Genomic DNA, 7,572 nt, shown 5'->3' with positions numbered 1-7,572 from the left:
TTTGGCAATCTCAGATGGTGGTGATATTCTTTATCAGGAACAATACATTTAGAGAAGCCAGCTTTTTTGCCAGTAAGTAAAAATCAGGTTTTCTAACAACTTGTAATCTATTCACCCTCCAAGATCTAGTCCACTGCTAGATTTGACCTGTGGTGTGTAGTTTGCTGACCCTTGGTACAAAGAAACAACTCTGATGAAATGTGTTAGCTGGTATAATACGGGTATGTGTATGGTGCAAAATCTTCACAAAGCAGGGGAAGCAGTTTACTGCCACTGTGTACTGGGAAAGCCTTTCTAGCTCCTATTGTGAATTAGGTTTATTTGGCCTTTTACTGGGGAGGGGGAAGTTTGTTGACGGAGGTTTAGACCACAAGCTCCCCCAGGAAGTGGATCCATTGTTTTTTTTTTTTTTTTTCATCTTTGTATCTACAGCATTGAGTACAGAGCACATCAAACAGTAGATGCTAATTTATCTTGGAAAATGGAGAACCTGAGTCTAGGGTACTGATAGGCTATCCAAATGGAGATATAGAGCAGGTGTGAAAAATATGGATCTTGAATTCAGGAAAAATATTGGGACTGGCAACACGGATTTAAATAATCAACACAGATGCAGTTGCCAAAACTCTAAAATTGACTGAGAGTTCTGAGGGGGAGGCTATTACAAAGGAAAAGACCTGAGGATGAGCTTTGATAAATACAAGTACCATATTGGTTGTTACGATGAGTATAGACAGGCATTTTGGATATAGTAACTGTGGAGCCAAAGAGATACTTTAAATAAATACATTCAATAAATTGGTGAAATGGAACTTTATTGTAACTCTTGACTTTCTCTGGCTTTTTCTTGTTTGGCCCATCACTTATGGGAAATGTCAAGTGATTCTGAAGACCACCTGGAGTTGCTTTAACTTCAATCCCCTGAGAAGCCTCAAAAGGTCAAGTATCATCTCCAACTGCTTCTCAGAGATGCCTTTACATCGTACAGAGTTCCTAGTTAATCTTCCCCAGTCCTGTAAAATTCGCATGTGCCAGTGCTGTAGATAGAAATGACACACATTCTTTCAATTTTGGAAACTGGGCTTTTTCTCATAGACTCAAGGGGATAATCCCACATTTTAAAGACAGATTTTAAAACATTGAAAGCTATAAAAGATTAGGGTAGCTCTTTAAAAATTCCCTGAAAAGCACATTATGCAGTAATAATGTACACTGTCTTAAAAATATATGATTTAAATTTCAAAAATGAAGGAAGGAATAATTTTAAGTCAATTTAGAGATATCTATGAATCACGATATGATAGTATTTAAAAATATATGCACACATATGAATGTATACATGTAGAAACCAAAACGCATACATATAAACACAAGTACCATGTGCGTTCATTACTGATAATAGCTCAACAAAAGTAATAAACGCTTTGAGATCTTCCTGTGTGCCAAGGATGAACTAAGTGACTGCAACATTAGCTTGTTTATCCTTCTGGCAACTCTGAGGTAGATAATATACATACATATATATATATATATATATATATATATATATGTATATATATATATATTTTTTTACATTTTTCAATTACTACTTTATATAGCCACCACAAATAAAATCCCAAAGGAGTCTTAAAATAAACCAAACCTTACTCTTCATTTTAATTCAAGAAATTGTTTATTTAGCACCTTCTATCTACTAATCAGTATGCCACATGCTTAGACAAAATGCCTTACTTCTGCATAAAAAAAGATATATTAATGCAGTCATGGACATCAAAGAAGCTGTTTGCCCTCAAGGTAAATACCAGTCTCCATGCCAGAAGACAGAAACCAAACTAAAATATCTCTCAAAAGGGACATTTTCAGGTTCTTAAAAAAAAAAAAAAAAAAAAAAGAATTGACAGCTAGTTACCAATGGAGCACTGTTATTTTGCCTTACTCTTCCTTTTCCTTCTTTTCCTTCTTGTTCCTTTCACTCGGGACTTGGTCCTATCTTTTCCATTTCAAATAATCCTCCATTCACTTCAAATTGGATTGCAGAGACATGCAATTGTTCAAACTTCTTCCTTGTTATTTACTAAGACATGCTCTTAAAACTCTTGTTTAATTTTAAAAGCCTGGCTAATTTCTTTCAGCGGGGGGAAGACAGAGAAAGAGGGAAGATACAGATAGTAGCACAAGTGTCCGTGGCCTGGTGGCAGCCACCTGTCCGGAACCTGCGGGAAGCTGGGCTGTTAGGCTTCCCCAGGCCTCTTCCACCTGCCTGACCCCCTCCCCACCTGCGCTGAGGCAGGGAGGGAGGGTGCGATTGCCGGGGTCTCTGAAGGCCCAGTGCTGGGCTGCTGGTGTTTGGTGCCACAAGGTGTCTTTCTGGCATCTTCAGCATGAGGACCCAATGGGGAGCCCACAGAAGCATCCCCACTCCCACACTGACTGCATCTGGAAGATTCTCACTCTCAGTGTTGGTTCCCATTCAGCCTCCAGCACCAGTTTCTGGCTCTGGCTGCTTCTGCTGGAAGAAATTGAAAAAGTCCTTCAGGGGCGCTAGGTCTGCAATGGTTTAAGTGTTACAATTTGCTGTATCTACTGAGGTGCCGTTTTACATCTGTGATCTGGACAGTTTTGCTTTTCGTTTAAGTTCAGTCAAGTGATTCTGTTGCTTAAGAATGTGCCTATCAGTGGGGCGCCTGGGTGGCTCAGTTGGTTGAGTGGCCGACTTCGGCTTGGGTCATGATCTCACAGTTCGTGAGTTTGAGCTCTGCATGGGGCTCTGTGCTGACTACTCAGAGCCTGGAGCCTGCTTTTGATTCTGTGTTTCCCTCTCTCTCTGCCCCTCCCCTGCTCACGCTCTGTGTCTCTCTCAAAAATAAATAAACATTAAAAAAAAAAAAAAGAAAGAAAAGAATGTGCCTATCAAGGGGTCTAGGCCCTGTGGATCATTTCCTAAAATATTCTATCCCTGTTTCACTCAAGCTCTAAGTCCAGTGTTAGAGTCATAGTTCAAAGCAGACAAAATTGTGATATAGTAATCATATTGAAGATCCAGAAAAAAACCAATGTGAAATTCTCTTCTAAACTGAATATGATTTTTAAAAATTTTTTAATGTTTATTTATTTTTGATAGAGAGAGAGTGACAGAGAGTGAGTGAGGGGAGGGGCAGAGAGAGATGGAGACACAGAATCGGAAGCAGGCTCCAGGCTCCGAGCTGTCAGCACAGAGTCTGATGCAGGGCTCGAATCCATGAACCGTGAGATCATGACCTGAGCCGAAGTCAGACGCTTAACCAACAGAGCCACCCAGGCGCCCCTAAATTGAATATGATTTTTAATGGAAGTGATCAGGAATTGAGAGATTTAAGCTATAAGATACATGCCTTTGATATGGTTTTTAATAATCACTCGGGTTCCAGTGGAGATTTGCCAGCCACAAGGAATGCAGCATGTAAAGAAAATCTTCACCTGACTGATGTTTTGGTCACTCGTGTTATTACTTGTCTCTACAGTGAAGCTGTGTTGATTTTGCTTAGGACAGGGCACAGTTACAGATGGCACACCAGCGTGTCATCGTCATGAAATTGCCTTAGTGGATGATGCTAGTGACTTTGATGATTTGGAAGGAGAGCTAGATAAATATCTCCAAAAACACCTTGTTGGTAAAATTAAAGTAGTAAGAAGTACAAAGGGTGAGGGAATGTTTTGAGGAAGAACAATTGGAGCAGCCTGTGTTACAGAAACTCTGCTGAGGCTGGACAGCCGCTGTGAAGTGAATGTGATGTGGCTGCAGGCTTGGCTGGATGTCATCAGGAGGACGGGCCGACCATGGCTTGCCCACCAACTGATGTGATCGGTGCAGATGTGCTTGTCTATAGCTTGTTGTCCTCTGTGGTACAGGGAGGAGTCAGCTGGGGGCTATGCTTCAAATGAGATCTCGTTTCCCTTTCTGAGCTATGAGGACCAGATGGAGGCAATGCACCAGTAAAGTCACCCACAATGGCTGGAGGATTGTGTGTCATGAACAGAAACTATTTCAATGATTTGGACAATATGACAGTGGCATGTGTATCTGGGAAGGAAAAGATTTAGAAATATCACTTAGGATCTGAATGTGTAGTGGTAAGCTCTTCACCATCCCATGCTCTAGAGTAGGACATATTTTCTGAAAAAAAGGCAACCATGTGGATCTCATAAAGGTCAGGACACCATGACACATAACTCTTTGAGGCTAGTACATGTTTGGTTGAATGAATATAAGGAACATTATTTTTCCTCGAGACCTGATCTGAGAACCAAAAGCTATGGAAATTTTGGTGAGTATATTGAAATGAAGAAGAAATTAGGTTGTAAATCATGAAACATTATCCAAATAACATTTACCCAGAAATGCAGATATCTGCACAAGGACAATGTAGAAGTACGCACAATAAGTCTAAGAAAAATTGGTTAGGAAATTGTCACATCACCCAGAGGAAAACCACAGAAGACTTGAGGAGGGTCTGAACTAAGGCAGGACTTGATTGATTACCTTACATGCTACACATTGGAATTTTTTGTTTGGAAATTATGATATAACTGCATTAAAAACAAACAAAGGATTCTAGTTCCATCCATTGCTTCATATCCATTAGTGTTTTATTTGTCATGCACAAGAAAGTGTAGGAAACCGTAGATCTTCGAAGATAAATAAGATTAAGCCTATGTCCCCAAAGAACATACAGTACACTGCAGGAGATGAATAGATGCTAATGCTGCTATTCCTTTATTCGTTGGAAGTCAAGGTGAAGAAGGAGAGAAACTCAAAGACGACTCCCAAAGGATGGGAGGAAATGTGGGCTTCACCAATGAGTGCAGGATGAGGTGGAAGATCACACCTGGCGAGGAAGACGATAAACTAAAAGTATGAAAGACAAAATACAAGTTCTGTTATGTATTAAAAACATGTTTTGTGAAGAAATGAATATACCCGGAAGACTATTAGATCAACAGGTTTACGGCTATGGAAGCTATCAAAGCTGAAGATAAAGACTCCCATGTCATCTCAATCTAATGGGAAAAACATTTTACCACAGGACAGAATGAAATGAAAAGACATACTTTGAGTTGGCAATGTAATGAGGGATTGATATAGATTGTATTGTGTATAAGTTTGGAGAAATTACTTCACTTCTGGTTCCCAATTTGCTCTTCAGTAAAATTAGAAAAACAAAGCTAAGAATTTTCCCAAAACTGATATGTGTTCTAAACGAATTCCATCTTTTTCTTGGTGCCCGTCTGTCTCCATGAAACTTTGAGAATATTCTTGTAACAAACAATAATAGAATCCGCAAGGCTAACATAATTGTAGTTGTTTTTATGCCAATTTTCTATGGAATTGCTTACAGATAGATCATGTTATACTGGAAAAAGATCATCACTAAGCAATCTCAAAAGGTGTTTCCTCTCTCAGCTGGAAAAGCCATCTTATTTCCATTTTCCCTACAAATGGGTGACATTTGTGCTGTTGGAAATCCAAGGGACACCCCCATGAAAGTCCCCATCGGTCATGGCACTGAATCTACTCTGTGTTCCCATGACAATGTCTACCAAGTTTGGTTTTCTTAATAAGAGCTGCAGTCAGTTTCTAACATGTGGAACAGCATTAAGTTTTGATAATGTAATACTCTGCCTTACATGGAATAGGTGCTGATAATTTTTTTAATTCAAATTCATTTGTTTATGCTAAAACTTAAGGTTTATTTTAGCAGTGCTCAGCATGTGACACTGTGTTAAAGAGTGCCAAAGATCCTCCAGGTGTTGCTCACATAATTTCTGATTTGAACAACAAACACTCTATGATTGAATAAGAACTTTGGTAAACATGAATAAGAAAAATGACAGGTTTTTAGCATCTTTTGATCAAACTAAAAAAAAAAAGTAGCTTGGGTCACTGACTATACACGTGTATTATATTAACATGACTCTCATCTTCTAATTATATAATACCTTAGTATTTTAAGTCCTGGTTCCCAATTCAGAACAATGCATTTTTAAAGCATGGCAGTAGTTTATAACAAAAAGATGGGCCGAATCAAATTTGAGAATAAGGAAAGTGAGGTTGAATATAGGTGAAATTTTTTGAATGATATGGATGAACATCTCTGAATGAAATATTCAAGACTATGTAGAAAACTGCCTCTCCAGGGAAACAAGAAAATTCAATTTCATTGGAAAATTAAAATGAGAATCAAACGTCCCTAAAAGACACACATGTATGTACACACTCATATAGACACTTCTATTTGTGTTTAACAAAAACAAGTAGAGCTAAAACAAGTAGATCTTTTACATCTGTATATGTTTTTCTCCCTTTGTTTCCATAAATGCCTGTAATCATTGTCCTAGTCATTATATCTGAACATTATATATTTTTTCTTTTAAGCTCATCTCCCTGATTTCCTTATATCCTCCAAACCTAAAGTAAGTGTAGATGTTGTTTGTTTTCTAATAATTTATCACGTTGAGGAGCTGTACAAGTATAAATAACAGATTTAAAACCACAATTGACAGAGAGGGCACTCTACAATGACAGGATCTCGAGTTCAGAATTTTAAATAGTTCTAGAAAACTTGTTTCCTTTCTTTGTTTCCAATTAAATAGGATTGTTTAAACAGATCTCCTCATCTTTGTTTTCAGTATTAGCACAAATTAAATTATATGGTGAGATAGCACATACTGGTTTTCTGTTATCCTAGTACATTCTTATAGGATCTCCATGTTAGATACATGAGAGGAGTTGATGTATTGAGGATGAAATAATTTGTACAACAATGGGGTCAAGATTGAAAATTTTGACTCTAAAACCCGATTCTCAACCACTACTCCCAAAACTTGCAGTTAATTCTTAAATGCTTCAAATACTAAACGTATACTTTAGGTAAATAATGCGTAGTTTTCTCCAAAATGGTACTATACTTTCATAGAGATGCCCATAGGTATCAGAAAATTATGGTAGGTGTCAGTTAGCCTCAGGGTAATATTTTATGACAAGAAAAATAGAAAAGAAAAAAAAATTACATTTGATATACCCGATACTTAGTACCAGTGAAGAACGATCTTTTACCATTCATGAAGACTCTCTTTGACCAGACTTTAGTCAGGCACCTCTGAGCTTTCTTCTTGATAAAGCCTCAAACTTGGCCCCATCCTTGTAAGGCCTGCATAGCCCGGTTCCAGCAAGAATTCTGCTAAGTCAGTTTAGAGACAAGCCCCACTCTTGATACCTGATCGTCCTCAATATCTGATCAAAATTCCTCATGTCCCACCCCCAACCCCAAGTGATATCTGCTCACTCTGGTCTGCCCTCAGCAAGAATCCTGTCAGGTCAGATTAGCAAGAATGCCCCTGCCCTTGGATGTCTTTTTCTCAGTAATCTTTCATCCGCCAACCACCATCCCCCACACCCAGACACTTACCCTGCTCCTGGACTGTAAATCCTCGCTTGTCCTTATATTCAGAATCAAGTCAAGTTCTATAGTAATGTCTCTTTCCTCTTGTTATAATAGTTCCTGAATACAGTCTGTTTTTACTGCTTTAACTACT

The 7,572-nt window shown here is 38.5% G+C and overlaps 1 pseudogene; it reads left to right on the top strand.

Annotated features, from left to right (window-relative positions):
- The first annotated feature begins 3,312 nt into the window (after window positions 1-3,312).
- On the top strand, window positions 3,313-4,494 carry LOC124508450 (polypeptide N-acetylgalactosaminyltransferase 11-like; annotated as a pseudogene).
- Window positions 4,495-7,572: the final 3,078 nt, after the last annotated feature.

The sequence above is a fragment of the Lynx rufus genome, unplaced genomic scaffold (assembly GCF_022079265.1).
Source record: "Lynx rufus isolate CCGP_SWC_20201006 ecotype Redwood Valley unplaced genomic scaffold, mLynRuf1.p SCAF_1, whole genome shotgun sequence".
Classification (NCBI taxonomy): domain Eukaryota; kingdom Metazoa; phylum Chordata; class Mammalia; order Carnivora; family Felidae; genus Lynx; species Lynx rufus.
This window is presented reverse-complemented; position numbering and strand designations above follow the sequence as displayed.